The 16,609-nt window shown below is 42.4% G+C and overlaps 4 non-coding genes and 2 pseudogenes across 4 annotated transcripts; all 6 read right to left on the bottom strand.

The window, feature by feature from the left end:
* Positions 1–5,112: 5,112 nt before the first annotated feature.
* On the bottom strand, positions 5,113–5,293 carry LOC141220668 (U2 spliceosomal RNA; annotated as a pseudogene).
* Positions 5,294–8,146: 2,853 nt separating this feature from the next.
* LOC141220614 (U2 spliceosomal RNA) lies at positions 8,147–8,337 on the bottom strand. Its single transcript, XR_012288819.1, has one exon. It is a non-coding gene; the product is annotated as a U2 spliceosomal RNA (small nuclear RNA).
* A 1,115-nt stretch (positions 8,338–9,452) lies between these two features.
* On the bottom strand, positions 9,453–9,643 carry LOC141220625 (U2 spliceosomal RNA). Its single transcript, XR_012288830.1, has one exon. It is a non-coding gene; the product is annotated as a U2 spliceosomal RNA (small nuclear RNA).
* A 1,115-nt stretch (positions 9,644–10,758) lies between these two features.
* On the bottom strand, positions 10,759–10,944 carry LOC141220689 (U2 spliceosomal RNA). Its single transcript, XR_012288882.1, has one exon. It is a non-coding gene; the product is annotated as a U2 spliceosomal RNA (small nuclear RNA).
* A 789-nt stretch (positions 10,945–11,733) lies between these two features.
* On the bottom strand, positions 11,734–11,825 carry LOC141220749 (U2 spliceosomal RNA; annotated as a pseudogene).
* Positions 11,826–12,940: 1,115 nt separating this feature from the next.
* LOC141220678 (U2 spliceosomal RNA) lies at positions 12,941–13,129 on the bottom strand. The gene has a single exon (XR_012288875.1). It is a non-coding gene; the product is annotated as a U2 spliceosomal RNA (small nuclear RNA).
* Between the last annotated feature and the right edge of the window lie 3,480 nt (positions 13,130–16,609).

Here is a 16,609-nt window from a genome sequence, read left to right on the forward strand (position 1 = left end):
ACCATTTACACATAACTTATAGACATATTCCCGTTTCAATTTCTCCATGCGACTTCCCCAAAGAAAATTAAAGATGAATTTCTCAGTTTTCCTAATTTTCTTAAAAGCAGCAGGATATACATTCGCAACAAACAACAAAATAGGCAAAATAACCGCCTTAATAATCAGAACTTTCCCAGTCAGAGTTAGTTCTCTCATTCGCCAAAAATTCAACTTGCGCACCACTCTCACCCCACAATCTTCCCAACTCTCATTTCCTTTCAAATCATCATTAAACTTAATCCCAAGCACCTTTATTGCACCATCCTCACACCTCACACCATCCATCCGTACATTCCTCTCACCAAAACATTTAAAGGAACTCTTAGTCCAATTGACCTTAAAAGCTGAGACACTACAAAACAAACTTAATATCAACCTTGCCCTACTCATCGCAGCCATATTCCCACTCACAATCACTACATCATCCATGTAACCTAGAATTCTCACATCCTTTCCATTACTCCCAGGAATCATCACACCTCTCATAACCTTATCCTTCCTAACCATACACATCAACACTTCAATCACACTAATAAACAAAAAAGGGGACATAGGGCACCCCTGACGCACTTCTGATTTAATTCTCACTTTCTCACTCAACCACCCATTCACCAAAAATTCACTTGAAACATTACAATACAAACTCCTAACACAGTTTACAAAATTCCTGGAATAACCCATCTTAGACAAAACCTTAAACATAAAGCTATGTGACACACGGTCAAAAGCTTTTTCAAAATCAACCGAAAACAACAAACATTTCTGCTTACGACTCATACAATCCCCAATCACATCACGCAACAACACCAAATTTTCAGTCATACTTCTCCCAGGCACTGCACACACTTGATCTTCATCCACCACACCGCCAATCACTTCCCGCATCCGGCTAGCCAACAATTTACTAAACACCTTATAGTCTGCATTCAAAAGGGTGATTGGCCTCCAATTCCCCAAATCCTTTTTATCACCTTTCTTATGAACCAAAACCACCACCCCATCTCTCATAGATTCACTCAACATATTCTCCGTGAACATATACTGGCACACCTCCAATAAGTCATTTCCCATCGTGTCCCATTCCTTAACATATAACTCCACGGGCAATCCATCCTTCCCAGGTGTTTTATTCTTACTCGCAGACATCACCACTTTTTTAACTTCATCCAACACAATTACATCATCCAATATTTCACGTTCATCCTCACCCAAACAACCTTCTAAACACCCCAAAGCATCAGTCAACATCCTATCATCAACCCATTTTTCCCCATACAACTCCTTATAAAACAACACCACCTCCTGCATCACATCCTTCCCACTCACACACACCCCATCACCATTCACCACCTCATCCATATCTACTTTCTTCCCAAAAACTTTTTTGAAAAAAAACCTTGTGCATTTCTCATTTTTCTCCAAATGTTCAATCTTAGAACGGTAAATAATTTCTTTCCCTTTACCCTCAATATATTTCTTAATCTCTTCTTTCACTTGACACATCAAAACATCCACATCCACTCCAATCATCCTTAACATCCTCAGCCACTCCAGTCTAGAGCTTAAATCATTAAATTTTGCTCTATTCATTGCTGCTTTCCTCCTGCCCCTTTTTCTAAAGAAAAAAACAATCTCACTCTTCATCCAGTCCCACCACTCAAGCACATTCCTGAAATCACTTTTTTTATCCCTCCACCTAACATACATTCGCCTAAAATCACGCATGATCCTATTATCTTCCAGCAAACGCACATTAAGTTTCCACACGCCACCACCATATACAAAGGAAATCTTACCTTCTAGACGTGCCCTCAAACACACATGGTCAGAGAAGGGAACATCTTCCTGCTGGAAATTCCTACAAATAACATTTTGTGAAGAAAAGAAGATACGGTCTATTCTAGACTCTATGCCTCCCCTGTCGGCCTTATAGGTCGCAGGAGGTGGATTACCTAAAAAAACTTCCGCAGCATCCTGTAAGGAAAAATCCGCCACAAGACTCTTGAGTCTTTTACCTGTAACATCCATCTTATCCCCCTCCGTCACACAATTGAAATCTCCAACAAAAATTATTGGCATTTTGCCAGATAAAAAAAAACATAATTTCTCAAAAATTTCCAGCCTCTCCCCTTTATCTATTGGTGCATACATATTTACCACCCTAACCCTCCACCCCCTACAATTTAACTCACATATTACACACCTCCCCGCCTCCACCACCATGTAACTTTCTATCTTAACACTATAACCCTTCACCAAAACACCTACCCCACAATTTTTATTACATACAGAACCAGACCACACACTTTGACCTAAAGGCCATGCATTTTCACTTAAGGGATCGGAGATCCCACACTCCTGGACACAGTATACGTCCGCATCCAAGTTGCTCAAGTAGTCCAAAATTGCCACTCTTCTCGACTCAGATTTAATCAGCCGAACATTTAGCGACAAGATGCTGAGAGCAACTTGGGCACCCATCTATTAATTTGATGTGGCAGGTCACGACAACATGCCCACCTGTACATCATCCTAACCCTTCTGGGGGTAGGACGCTGGACGTGCAGATATCGTAGTTTGTGCCTTCCCCCAAAAAAGACACATCTTGGGGATCGGATGCAGTAGGGTACACCCGGGCTGGACTCACACTGCAGTCACTTAAAGGGGAAAAGGATGGCTCAGTTTTCTTCTTTTTCTTCACTGAAGCGCCTCCATCTTCATCTGAACTATAATCCCGCCGCTGGGGGTCAAAGTCCCCCTGACCTCCCTCCTCCTCGAGGTCAGAAACGACATCGCTCCAGGCCACATGCGGTGTTCTGGTCAGATCAGACTCCTCTTCCCCCTGCAATGTAACCATCATGTCTGGAATTTCAGCCTCCAGATCCTCCACCGGGGCCACTTCCATGCCTATACGATCATCAGTTATCGTCTCAGACTCACTGACATCTGAAGCCACAGACGCGGCCCTCTGCACCGGTGGCTCAGGTGCCAGCTCCATATTTCCTCTTACATTCACACGAACCAGTTCTGGAAAAGCAACCCGAGCCTCCTCCTCATCCAGGAAAGCCAGAGTAGATATCGGAGCAGTCGGAGTTGGAGCAGTCGGAGTTGTAGCTGTGGGTGCAGGAGATTCATTTCTTCTCCTTCCCCTTCCCGCTGCCCCCGCATATGAACCAGGATGGAATATACAGTCTCTGAAGGCATGCCCCTTCTCTCCGCAGAGGTTACAGACTATTTCATTTTTGCAATTATTGGAAGAATGACCCACCTCATTGCACTTCCTGCAAATAATCTGTCTGATGTCGCATGCTTCCTGAGTATGGCCATACCTCCTACAATGACGACAAAACCTGGGCGCATTGGGGAAGAACAGGTAACCCCGCTCACTCCCAATGGAAAAATTTGATGGAGGATAATGTATACCCCCTGGTTCATCAGGACTTTCCCGGAACTTGACCATGAAACGATATTTACCGGTCCATAGTTCCTCCTCATTCATGACTTTTACTGCCACCTTGGTAATATAGCAGTGCCTATTTAGAAAGGCATAAATCAAAGCCAAGTCCACATGTGGGTTGTACATGAAAACAGTCAGAGGTACCTCTTTGGAGCAATACAAGATGACAAAAGTCAGCCCATCCAAATATTGATTGTCCAGATTCTTTTTCAAACAATCATAGAAATTGTTGCAAACAGCCATAGAAGTAAATACAAGATTATACTTGCTTTTGAATTGCTGGAGGCACAAGATTTCTTCCTTCTTCACTTCAAGGAGTCCAAACAAAATCTCCTTCACCACGAAGCTGAGGGTAAAGATTCCTTCTTTGCCTTCTTCCACATCAATCTGGATTCCAAACTTCACTCGAGCCTCACCGGGCCCAGCGTATCGAATGCGTCCCATTATCGCTAGTCGTGTCTACTGGCCAACTCCTTATAGCAGCAAGTGGCTTAAGCCATAAAATGGCGATGCCACAGGGCCAAGAGTTAACGCACAGACAGCCAAATGACTAGACCCATTACAGATCTGAGCCAAAAGGCCGAGAAGCGATAACCAGAATTGGTTTCAAACTACGGAGCCACCCAAGGATCCTGAAAAGTCCATTTGTGGAGATGAGCTCCTGGACTCCCGTTAAGAAGACATGTTGTCAACCTCTAGATCCCTTACATGCCTGCACTTTTCGGCTTGCTGCTGCTGCAATCCACGCGTTTTAGATCTGCATAACTCCACCTCTTTAAACACAGCACCTTCACCCCCTGCTGTTCCCACCCGCCTCAACACCGTTGGAAGGGAGGAGAACCAATTAAGGCGGGGGGTGGGGTGGAACGAGCAGCTGTCTACCCTTAGCAGGAGGGCTCCTGATTACATACCTCTCCTGCCAGCGTTCCATTGCCACATTCCATCTACTGCAGGCAGGATACCTGGCTGGCTGAATGTCGCTGAGAAGCTCACAGAGACCGCCATAAGCAACAGTTTAACAGAATGCCACAGACTAATCAACCAAACTTTTTGGGTTGGGTTCTCTTTTATAGTCTGCAGGCATTAAATGAAAGAAGTCAGTGTTCCAGCAGAAGGAGACAACGTTTCAGAAAAGGCATTGTAGCAAACCAAAAAAGAAATTTTAAGCGCAGCAGAGTAACCAGCGCACATACCTGTTAGCTCAGGTGAGTTTAAAAGGCTGCTGTTGATAACAAGGGCATTTGCTAAATAGATGGTGTGTGTGCAACAATATACTGAAAGGTCAATTATATTGTGCAGCTTATCTCACCACCTGTAGTTATTTAGGTGAAAGCTCCAAAATGCTTGCCTAATATGTCTGTTTATCCAAAAGGAAGTAAAAAGGGAGAGCTAGAAAGATAGCATTGCATCACATTACATGGCAATGCAATGCACAGTTGCTGAAGTTGAACCAAAATGAGCTTGTAATCTGGCTTCTGCAACTTTGAACATGAAAAATCCAATGAGGAGAAGAAAAGCAAAGCCAAAGAGTCCATCCCAAAATCCGACAAACAAGCAAAATGAACAAAAAACATTGAATTCAATTCTTTCTGATTTTAGAAACTGCATTAAAGAAGGGGTGCACCGGTCCTGGAGATACTGCAATACCAGGTCAATGCGTGGAGTGGACAGAGCAAGCTCTTTTTCCATCTCCCTGTTCTAAAAATCCATTTAATATATGGTCCCCAGATAGGGGACGTATCAGATATTAAACTGATAAGAACAGATTTTTTTTTTTTTTTTTTTAAAACCTATTCAGGTTAAAATTAAAGTCCACTCCACAGTCCTCTTCTCCCCAAAGGGAGACAAGACGTGGACTCCAACTTAAATCATCATCAGGTTTTGGTACTTTTAATGTCAGAAAAAAAAATTACAAAAATACAACAATACTTACAAAGAAAGAAATGTTTCAGAACCTGAATGGATACCAAAAAAATAAAAATTAAATTATAACTGTATTAACAACAGTAATAACATCAAGTAAAATACTTGTAACCATTATCAAAAGCATGAACCCCAACCCAACTCAGAACCTTAAGGGACAAATCTTCAACCCTTGATGCTGAAAAAACTTGTTTCGATACACCATCTGGTATTCTATATTTCACACAAAAAACATTTTTATCTCTTATTAGTTCTTTCCTAACATTCTCTATAAGATAGTCCAAACGTTTCTCATCATACAACTTACGGTACAACCGGTTAAAATATTCTGCATTCTTTATAAACATAGGTTGTTGAAAAACAACTATATTTTCTTCCATTGCCACCTCCACTTCCTGTTCCTTTCTCTTTTCTTGCTTTTTAACCTTACCACGGCCAGTTCCCTGACTTACACCTCCCATTTCACTCTCTACCCTATCCCCCCAATCTACTCTTGTTTTCTCCATCTCCCTCTGCACTCCTACAGGTTTGCTTTCTTTTCCCTTTACCACCAACACCTTTTCTACACTTTCCTCCTTTCTCTCTACCAAAACCTTTTTAACCACTACCTCCTTCTCTTTATTTCTTTTCCTCTTTGGGCAATTCTTAAAAACATGCGTATCTTCCTGACACAAGTTGCACTTCCTCCGATCTTTACAATCCTTTGACTCATGATCACCTTTTTTGCAAAAACCACATACACCACCCGAACAATTTTCCTTTCCATGCCCGTATTGACGACAAACTCGACAAAAAGTGGGTATACCACTGAAAAAAATATCACCATTTATATTACCCAACTTAAACCTAGCTGGGGGAAGCAACACAGTCCCCTGCTCATCTTCTTTGAAACGGACCAAAAATTTCCACTTCGAAGTCCAAAAACCAAATTCATTATAAATCTTCCCTTTTGGTGTTACTGACAAACAAAAAAACTCCAAAAATGTAAGAACATCCTCTTCGTCCACCAATGGAGAGTACATTTTAACAATGATCCATTTATCTCTAACGGGGAAGTGTGGCATTACACTTATCCCCTCCATTCTTTTATCCTGGCTTGCAGTCATTTTCCTTAGATATCCTTCAAAAAAAACTTTGTCAACAAAAACTATATCATAAACACCCCTCCTGGGGTAGTCCATTATCGCCAACACTTCTTCTGTCTTCAAACCAAAAAGATCCACAAGAACTTGACTCATCACATACCTAAAATCCTTTTGATCTCGAAAGTTCTCCTGAACAACCAAACGAATAGAATTCTGCACCTTAGCGAATTCAGGCACATGATCTTCCTCTCCTTCATGTGATGCTGCAGACATCTTCTTCACAAACAGGTTCTCCTCTTCTCAATAGAAACCTTCAACACCGAAGTGCCAGGTAGATGATCGCCTCCCGTTGCCCGGGGACTAATCCGACTCCCTAATAGCAGCAGGGAGGTGAAGCCCTGCTGAAAAACAGAGCGATCCCCCCAGGCCAAGGAGCCGGGTACCCCGAGCACCTCTCAGGAAAGACCAAGGCAGCAGCCGCTAGATCACTGCACTTGATCTTAGCCAAAAGGCCGAGAAGCGATAACCAGAATTGGTTTCAAACTACGGAGCCACCCAAGGATCCTGAAAAGTCCATTTGTGGAGATGAGCTCCTGGACTCCCGTTAAGAAGACATGTTGTCAACCTCTAGATCCCTTACATGCCTGCACTTTTCGGCTTGCTGCTGCTGCAATCCACGCGTTTTAGATCTGCATAACTCCACCTCTTTAAACACAGCACCTTCACCCCCTGCTGTTCCCACCCGCCTCAACACCGTTGGAAGGGAGGAGAACCAATTAAGGCGGGGGGTGGGGTGGAACGAGCAGCTGTCTACCCTTAGCAGGAGGGCTCCTGATTACATACCTCTCCTGCTGCTGCTGCTGCTGGCTGTCCAGCAGCAGACTGAAGGTGGCTGCTGCTGTGCACAGGTATATAAAGGCTCAGAGCCTATTATGACACGCGCAGCCAGCGTTCCATTGCCACATTCCATCTACTGCAGGCAGGATACCTGGCTGGCTGAATGTCGCTGAGAAGCTCACAGAGACCGCCATAAGCAACAGTTTAACAGAATGCCACAGACTAATCAACCAAACTTTTTGGGTTGGGTTCTCTTTTATAGTCTGCAGGCATTAAATGAAAGAAGTCAGTGTTCCAGCAGAAGGAGACAACGTTTCAGAAAAGGCATTGTGGCAAACCAAAAAAGAAATTTTAAGCGCAGCAGAGTAACCAGCGCACATACCTGTTAGCTCAGGTGAGTTTTAAAGGCTGCTGTTGATAACAAGGGCATTTGCTAAATAGATGGTGTGTGTGCAACAATATACTGAAAGGTCAATTATATTGTGCAGCTTATCTCACCACCTGTAGTTATTTAGGTGAAAGCTCCAAAATGCTTGCCTAATATGTCTGTTTATCCAAAAGGAAGTAAAAAGGGAGAGCTAGAAAGATAGCATTGCATCACATTACATGGCAATGCAATGCACAGTTGCTGAAGTTGAACCAAAATGAGCTTGTAATCTGGCTTCTGCAACTTTGAACATGAAAAATCCATTGAGGAGAAGAAAAGCAAAGCCAAAGAGTCCATCCCAAAATCCGACAAACAAGCAAAATGAACAAAAAACATTGAATTCAATTCTTTCTGATTTTAGAAACTGCATTAAAGAAGGGGTGCACCGGTCCTGGAGATACTGCAATACCAGGTCAATGCGTGGAGTGGACAGAGCAAGCTCTTTTTCCATCTCCCTGTTCTAAAAATCCATTTAATATATGGTCCCCAGATAGGGGACGTATCAGATATTAAACTGATAAGAACAGATACTACACTTGATCTTAGCCAAAAGGCCGAGAAGCGATAACCAGAATTGGTTTCAAACTACGGAGCCACCCAAGGATCCTGAAAAGTCCATTTGTGGAGATGAGCTCCTGGACTCCCGTTAAGAAGACATGTTGTCAACCTCTAGATCCCTTACATGCCTGCACTTTTCGGCTTGCTGCTGCTGCAATCCACGCGTTTTAGATCTGCATAACTCCACCTCTTTAAACACAGCACCTTCACCCCCTGCTGTTCCCACCCGCCTCAACACCGTTGGAAGGGAGGAGAACCAATTAAGGCGGGGGGTGGGGTGGAACGAGCAGCTGTCTACCCTTAGCAGGAGGGCTCCTGATTACATACCTCTCCTGCTGCTGCTGCTGCTGGCTGTCCAGCAGCAGACTGAAGGTGGCTGCTGCTGTGCACAGGTATATAAAGGCTCAGAGCCTATTATGACACGCGCAGCCAGCGTTCCATTGCCACATTCCATCTACTGCAGGCAGGATACCTGGCTGGCTGAATGTCGCTGAGAAGCTCACAGAGACCGCCATAAGCAACAGTTTAACAGAATGCCACAGACTAATCAACCAAACTTTTTGGGTTGGGTTCTCTTTTATAGTCTGCAGGCATTAAATGAAAGAAGTCAGTGTTCCAGCAGAAGGAGACAACGTTTCAGAAAAGGCATTGTAGCAAACCAAAAAAGAAATTTTAAGCGCAGCAGAGTAACCAGCGCACATACCTGTTAGCTCAGGTGAGTTTAAAAGGCTGCTGTTGATAACAAGGGCATTTGCTAAATAGATGGTGTGTGTGCAACAATATACTGAAAGGTCAATTATATTGTGCAGCTTATCTCACCACCTGTAGTTATTTAGGTGAAAGCTCCAAAATGCTTGCCTAATATGTCTGTTTATCCAAAAGGAAGTAAAAAGGGAGAGCTAGAAAGATAGCATTGCATCACATTACATGGCAATGCAATGCACAGTTGCTGAAGTTGAACCAAAATGAGCTTGTAATCTGGCTTCTGCAACTTTGAACATGAAAAATCCAATGAGGAGAAGAAAAGCAAAGCCAAAGAGTCCATCCCAAAATCCGACAAACAAGCAAAATGAACAAAAAACATTGAATTCAATTCTTTCTGATTTTAGAAACTGCATTAAAGAAGGGGTGCACCGGTCCTGGAGATACTGCAATACCAGGTCAATGCGTGGAGTGGACAGAGCAAGCTCTTTTTCCATCTCCCTGTTCTAAAAATCCATTTAATATATGGTCCCCAGATAGGGGACGTATCAGATATTAAACTGATAAGAACAGATACTACACTTGATCTTAGCCAAAAGGCCGAGAAGCGATAACCAGAATTGGTTTCAAACTACGGAGCCACCCAAGGATCCTGAAAAGTCCATTTGTGGAGATGAGCTCCTGGACTCCCGTTAAGAAGACATGTTGTCAACCTCTAGATCCTTACATGCCTGCACTTTTCGGCTTGCTGCTGCTGCAATCCACGCGTTTTAGATCTGCATAACTCCACCTCTTTAAACACAGCACCTTCACCCCCTGCTGTTCCCACCCGCCTCAACACCGTTGGAAGGGAGGAGAACCAATTAAGGCGGGGGGGTGGGGTGGAACGAGCAGCTGTCTACCCTTAGCAGGAGGGCTCCTGATTACATACCTCTCCTGCTGCTGCTGCTGCTGGCTGTCCAGCAGCAGACTGAAGGTGGCTGCTGCTGTGCACAGGTATATAAAGGCTCAGAGCCTATTATGACACGCGCAGCCAGCGTTCCATTGCCACATTCCATCTACTGCAGGCAGGATACCTGGCTGGCTGAATGTCGCTGAGAAGCTCACAGAGACCGCCATAAGCAACAGTTTAACAGAATGCCACAGACTAATCAACCAAACTTTTTGGGTTGGGTTCTCTTTTATAGTCTGCAGGCATTAAATGAAAGAAGTCAGTGTTCCAGCAGAAGGAGACAACGTTTCAGAAAAGGCATTGTAGCAAACCAAAAAAGAAATTTTAAGCGCAGCAGAGTAACCAGCGCACATACCTGTTAGCTCAGGTGAGTTTAAAAGGCTGCTGTTGATAACAAGGGCATTTGCTAAATAGATGGTGTGTGTGCAACAATATACTGAAAGGTCAATTATATTGTGCAGCTTATCTCACCACCTGTAGTTATTTAGGTGAAAGCTCCAAAATGCTTGCCTAATATGTCTGTTTATCCAAAAGGAAGTAAAAAGGGAGAGCTAGAAAGATAGCATTGCATCACATTACATGGCAATGCAATGCACAGTTGCTGAAGTTGAACCAAAATGAGCTTGTAATCTGGCTTCTGCAACTTTGAACATGAAAAATCCAATGAGGAGAAGAAAAGCAAAGCCAAAGAGTCCATCCCAAAATCCGACAAACAAGCAAAATGAACAAAAAACATTGAATTCAATTCTTTCTGATTTTAGAAACTGCATTAAAGAAGGGGTGCACCGGTCCTGGAGATACTGCAATACCAGGTCAATGCGTGGAGTGGACAGAGCAAGCTCTTTTTCCATCTCCCTGTTCTAAAAATCCATTTAATATATGGTCCCCAGATAGGGGACGTATCAGATATTAAACTGATAAGAACAGATTTTTTTTTTTTTTATCGAAAGCCCGAATTCGTGTACAAAACCCGAGTGCGCTTAAAAAAGTGACAAGTGCCACAAAAAAAGTGCACTAGGATGCTGGTCTTCTTGAAACCCTCTCCAAAAGGAGAAGGGTCCCCCAAACCATTCCCCGTCCCTCCGAGCCAAAAGGCCACAGCGAGGAACAGGGACAAAAAGCCACCTCCAGCAGAAGCCAGAGGCGACCCAATCTTACCCCCAGCACCTGCCCGAGTTCTCACCCGAGCAAGGCACTGGGAGCCAAAGACTGTGCTCCCCTCCCGGAAGAGGGGAGCCAACAACGCTCTCCTCCCGAAAGAGGAGAGCCAGGGGGGTTCAGGGGGGAGCGGAACCTGATGGCCACACACTCCCCCCCTAGACCTGCCAAGAGAGGAACCCGTAAGGGAACCGCATCCCGACAAAATCCTAGTAGGACGTGACACACGTGAATAAGTGGACACACAGTGACAAAGAAATTAAATAAATAGTGAAGGTTTCGCAGTATAATACTGCCCGGACCTTCGACCGGGAATTAAAAAATTCCCCATCCTAAGGCCAGAAGGCCCGGAATAAGGGTGTGTGCGAAGAAAGAAAATTTGAAGTGCTTGTGCAAATGTGCCATAAACTCAAGTGGGGTTCCCAATCCCAGTGAGTTAAGGCACCCCAGGGTCACCACTCCTGGGGCACTTCACACTTCGGGCTTTCGATCTTCCCCGGCCCAATGGCGTCGATCCTGGGGGGCCATGCTTTCCACCAGATGACTATATTAGCCATCTGGCGTACTAACAAGCGCCTAAACCCCAGTGTGCATAATGTATCAATCTACTAGGGCGGCCAACATCCAAAACCGCCTTTTCGAAAGATACTACACTTGATCTTAGCCAAAAGGCCGAGAAGCGATAACCAGAATTGGTTTCAAACTACGGAGCCACCCAAGGATCCTGAAAAGTCCATTTGTGGAGATGAGCTCCTGGACTCCCGTTAAGAAGACATGTTGTCAACCTCTAGATCCCTTACATGCCTGCACTTTTCGGCTTGCTGCTGCTGCAATCCACGCGTTTTAGATCTGCATAACTCCACCTCTTTAAACACAGCACCTTCACCCCCTGCTGTTCCCACCCGCCTCAACACCGTTGGAAGGGAGGAGAACCAATTAAGGCGGGGGGTGGGGTGGAACGAGCAGCTGTCTACCCTTAGCAGGAGGGCTCCTGATTACATACCTCTCCTGCTGCTGCTGCTGCTGGCTGTCCAGCAGCAGACTGAAGGTGGCTGCTGCTGTGCACAGGTATATAAAGGCTCAGAGCCTATTATGACACGCGCAGCCAGCGTTCCATTACCACATTCCATCTACTGCAGGCAGGATACCTGGCTGGCTGAATGTCGCTGAGAAGCTCACAGAGACCGCCATAAGCAACAGTTTAACAGAATGCCACAGACTAATCAACCAAACTTTTTGGGTTGGGTTCTCTTTTATAGTCTGCAGGCATTAAATGAAAGAAGTCAGTGTTCCAGCAGAAGGAGACAACGTTTCAGAAAAGGCATTGTAGCAAACCAAAAAAGAAATTTTAAGCGCAGCAGAGTAACCAGCGCACATACCTGTTAGCTCAGGTGAGTTTAAAAGGCTGCTGTTGATAACAAGGGCATTTGCTAAATAGATGGTGTGTGTGCAACAATATACTGAAAGGTCAATTATATTGTGCAGCTTATCTCACCACCTGTAGTTATTTAGGTGAAAGCTCCAAAATGCTTGCCTAATATGTCTGTTTATCCAAAAGGAAGTAAAAAGGGAGAGCTAGAAAGATAGCATTGCATCACATTACATGGCAATGCAATGCACAGTTGCTGAAGTTGAACCAAAATGAGCTTGTAATCTGGCTTCTGCAACTTTGAACATGAAAAATCCAATGAGGAGAAGAAAAGCAAAGCCAAAGAGTCCATCCCAAAATCCGACAAACAAGCAAAATGAACAAAAAACATTGAATTCAATTCTTTCTGATTTTAGAAACTGCATTAAAGAAGGGGTGCACCGGTCCTGGAGATACTGCAATACCAGGTCAATGCGTGGAGTGGACAGAGCAAGCTCTTTTTCCATCTCCCTGTTCTAAAAATCCATTTAATATATGGTCCCCAGATAGGGGACGTATCAGATATTAAACTGATAAGAACAGATAAGGTTTCAACCCAATTTTATTGATTCAAAAGTATATTTACAAAGGTTTTAAAAAAGAACATTTATAACATTACAATAAAATGATAAAACATGATAATAATCAATTCAAGTTTTTTGTAAAAACACAATTTACCATCATAAAACCATTGTAACAATTAAGAAAATCATAATTACAGATGTACTTGGGTTTATTTAATTACCACTAATTGTGTTCCATAATTGTACACACCACATAGAAGCCGCTTCTTTTGCTCCATACAGTTTTTTATCTCTGAGATAGTAAATATACATTTCACTTAAAGCAATTTTTATACAGTCTGTTGAATCAATATGATCATGTTTGAAGAGTAAAATATTTCTAACTTTCCACATGGCATTTTTAAAACAATTAATAATAATCCAGGCAACTCGGAATTGTTTAAAATTTGGACACTTAAAAAGACCATAAAAGACATAAAAGTGATTAAAATCTTTCAGGCCACATGCCCATTTTAAAAGTGGGCCTACCTTTCTCCAAACCTCCTGTGCAAAATGACAATTCCAAAAGAGATGCAATACAGACTCACTTTCCCCGCATATATCTCTTGGACATTTGGCTCTCGCCACCAGCCCCCGCCTATGTTGAAACTCACGGGTAGGGAGGCACTGGTGGACGATAGCCCAGGCAAGGTCCTTGTGTACATTTGCAAGATATTTCCCGTACACATTTCGCCACACCGTTTTGGACCTTGCCTGTGAAAAATTGGAGACAGGAATTGTGTCCTCAGAGTGTCTGCAAGCAATAGATACCTTCCTTTGTTCCCCCAATATATCAGGCTCCAGTTCCTGGAGACCTAAAAGTTTGACCGTTTTCTCAAGTATCACATACTGTTTAGGTGGGCACAGGAGCACAGGAGAACTTAAAGGTAGGCTAAACCACCTTTTAAAAATCATTCCTGCTGCATATTTTAAAAAATAACTAAAAATGCCATCAGATTTAAAAACCTTAAAACAGAAGCAGAAATACTTTATATGGAAAAAGGTAAAAAAATTGGGTACATCTTTACCTCCATTAGATTTACATTTGTACATCAGATCTCTTTTTAACTTTTCCATTTTTGAACCCCATAAAAACATAAAAACAATTCTTGTTACTTTCTTGATTTGTAAATTGGAAGGGGGAAACACCATTGCAACATACAACATAATGGGAATTAAAACGGCTTTAATAATTAGAATTTTACCTTCCATACTAAGGTTCCTTAAATTCCACAATGAGATCTTTTTTTCTATTTTATCCATTGCAGAGTCCCAGTTAGGGTCCCCCTCATTGGCTTGGTTAAAAATAATTCCTAAAATTTTTATGTGATTTTTCTGTATCACTATCCCAGGGGTCAAAGAGGAGTCCCATCCCCCCACATTAAAACAGTCACATTTATCTATATTTAATTTAAAACCTGAGGCTTCACAGAAAAATTGTGTGTTTCTCAATACCCTCCTCAGAGATGTGGAATCTGGACATAGTATGGTAACATCATCCATGTAACTTAGGGCTTTAAGTTGCATACCCCTACTCCCGGGAATAGGTACCCCTTTAATTACTTTATCTTTTCTCAGTATGGTTAATAGTGGTTCCATAACACAGATAAAGAGCAGTGGTGAGAGAGGGCACCCTTGTTTCACCCCTGATAATAGAGGAACCCCCTTCGTTAAAAACCCATTTACAGAAATTTGACTAAAACAAGAATGATATAAAAGCATAATGCGGGTTAAAATGTTCTCTGGAAATGCCATTTTTTTAAGAACCATAAAAAGAAATTCATGCGATACCCTGTCAAAAGCTTTTTCAAAGTCTAAGGATAAAATAGCAAGGTTTTGACTTCTCTCTTTTGAATACCATATGGTATCCCTAATTATGTTGAGGGACTCAGCTATGGTTCTTCCGGGAACACCACATACCTGGTGAGGGTGAATTAATTTGGCTATAAAGGGTTTTAAACGGACTGCAATAAGTTTAGCTAAAATTTTATAATCAAGGTTTAAAAGCGTAATAGGCCGCCAGTTTTTAAGTTGGCTCCTATCCCCTTTTTTATATATTAAAGATACCAGACCTCTCCTCCAAGATGGGGGTAATTTATTAGTATTAAAAGCTTCTTTAAACAATAAAAACATATCGTTCTTTAAAATTCCCCAAAAAGTCAGATAAAACTCAATCGGTAGACCGTCTTCCCCAGGGGCTTTCCCACTGGAGAAACTTTTAAAAATCTGTAAAAGTTCCTCACTGGTGAGATCCCTAGATAAAACACCCTGGTCTAAAATATCTAACTTAAAATCAAGGGAATTAATAGCATACTCTAAAAAGGATGGATCTATAACTTTAGTGTTAAAAAGAAGTTGATAAAAATTAAAAGCTTTTCCTAACATACCCTTAATATCATTTTCACCTTCAAGATTTAGGATTGCGTCCCTCCTCCCCATTACCTTTTTGAAGAAGAATCGAGAGCATTTCTCTCCTTCCTCCAGGTGCTGTACATGGGAGTTAAAAATTATTTGTTTTCCTTTTTCATTAAGAGCATTTTTTATTTCAGATTTAAGATTTGCAATATCATCATCCACATCAATACCAACTTCTTTTAGTTTAAAGAGTACTTGTAATCTCATATTAAAAACATAAAACCACTGCTTTTTCTTTTTTGCTTTCATTTTCCCTGCCTTAATAAAAAATAATTTAATCTTAGGTTTAATGCTCTCCCACCAATCCAGCATCGAGGCGCGGGGGTCTCTCTTTGATTGCCAGCACTGGTAGGCCTGCACAAACCTCTTTTGAATATCAATATCCTCTAGGAGAGTTGTATTTAATCTCCATGGGCCTCTTGAGGTATTTTGTTCCCCTGCTAACTCTAAAAACACAGATAAAACGTTATGATCAGAGAATAAATTAGATAAAAGAAAACATTTACAAGGTTTAAAGGCAGTAGAAGCAAATATGAAATCAATTCTAGAAGAAACTCTTCCATTGGACCATGTAACACCTGGATCCGCCGGCAAGAGTTCCTTCCAGCAGTCCTGTAATCTAAAATCATCAATTAAACTTTTCAACAAATAGGAGGTACGGTCTTTACGATTCACATCCCCACCCTGCCGGGATTCCCCATCACGTAAACAATTAAAATCTCCTCCCACTAGCAGGGGGATTGACCCAACACAAAATAATGGCAATATTTCAAGTAAATCCGCCCTTTCCTGCTTCCCAGGAGGAGCGTACACATTTAATAAACGTAAAGAAAGTCCATTAAAAACAAGATGTATTAAAATAGCTCTGCCAGGTATAATTTCAGTCACAGATTGAATGATGGTAGAATGTCCACGGCAAAGTAGTCCAACTCCGGCAGCACGACAGTCGTTAGCACCGGACCACACAGAAGCGCCCAGTTTCCAGTCTTCTTTTAAGTCCTTATAATTTAAATGACTCTGTATACCACATTCTTGTAGAAAGCAGAAATCAAAGTCCAATGTCTCTAAATAAGAAAATAAAG

This window comes from Phyllobates terribilis, unplaced genomic scaffold (genome assembly GCF_046119375.1).
Source record: "Phyllobates terribilis strain yellow unplaced genomic scaffold, ASM4611937v1 Scaffold_298__1_contigs__length_2340664, whole genome shotgun sequence".
NCBI classification, from domain to species: Eukaryota; Metazoa; Chordata; class Amphibia; order Anura; family Dendrobatidae; genus Phyllobates; species Phyllobates terribilis.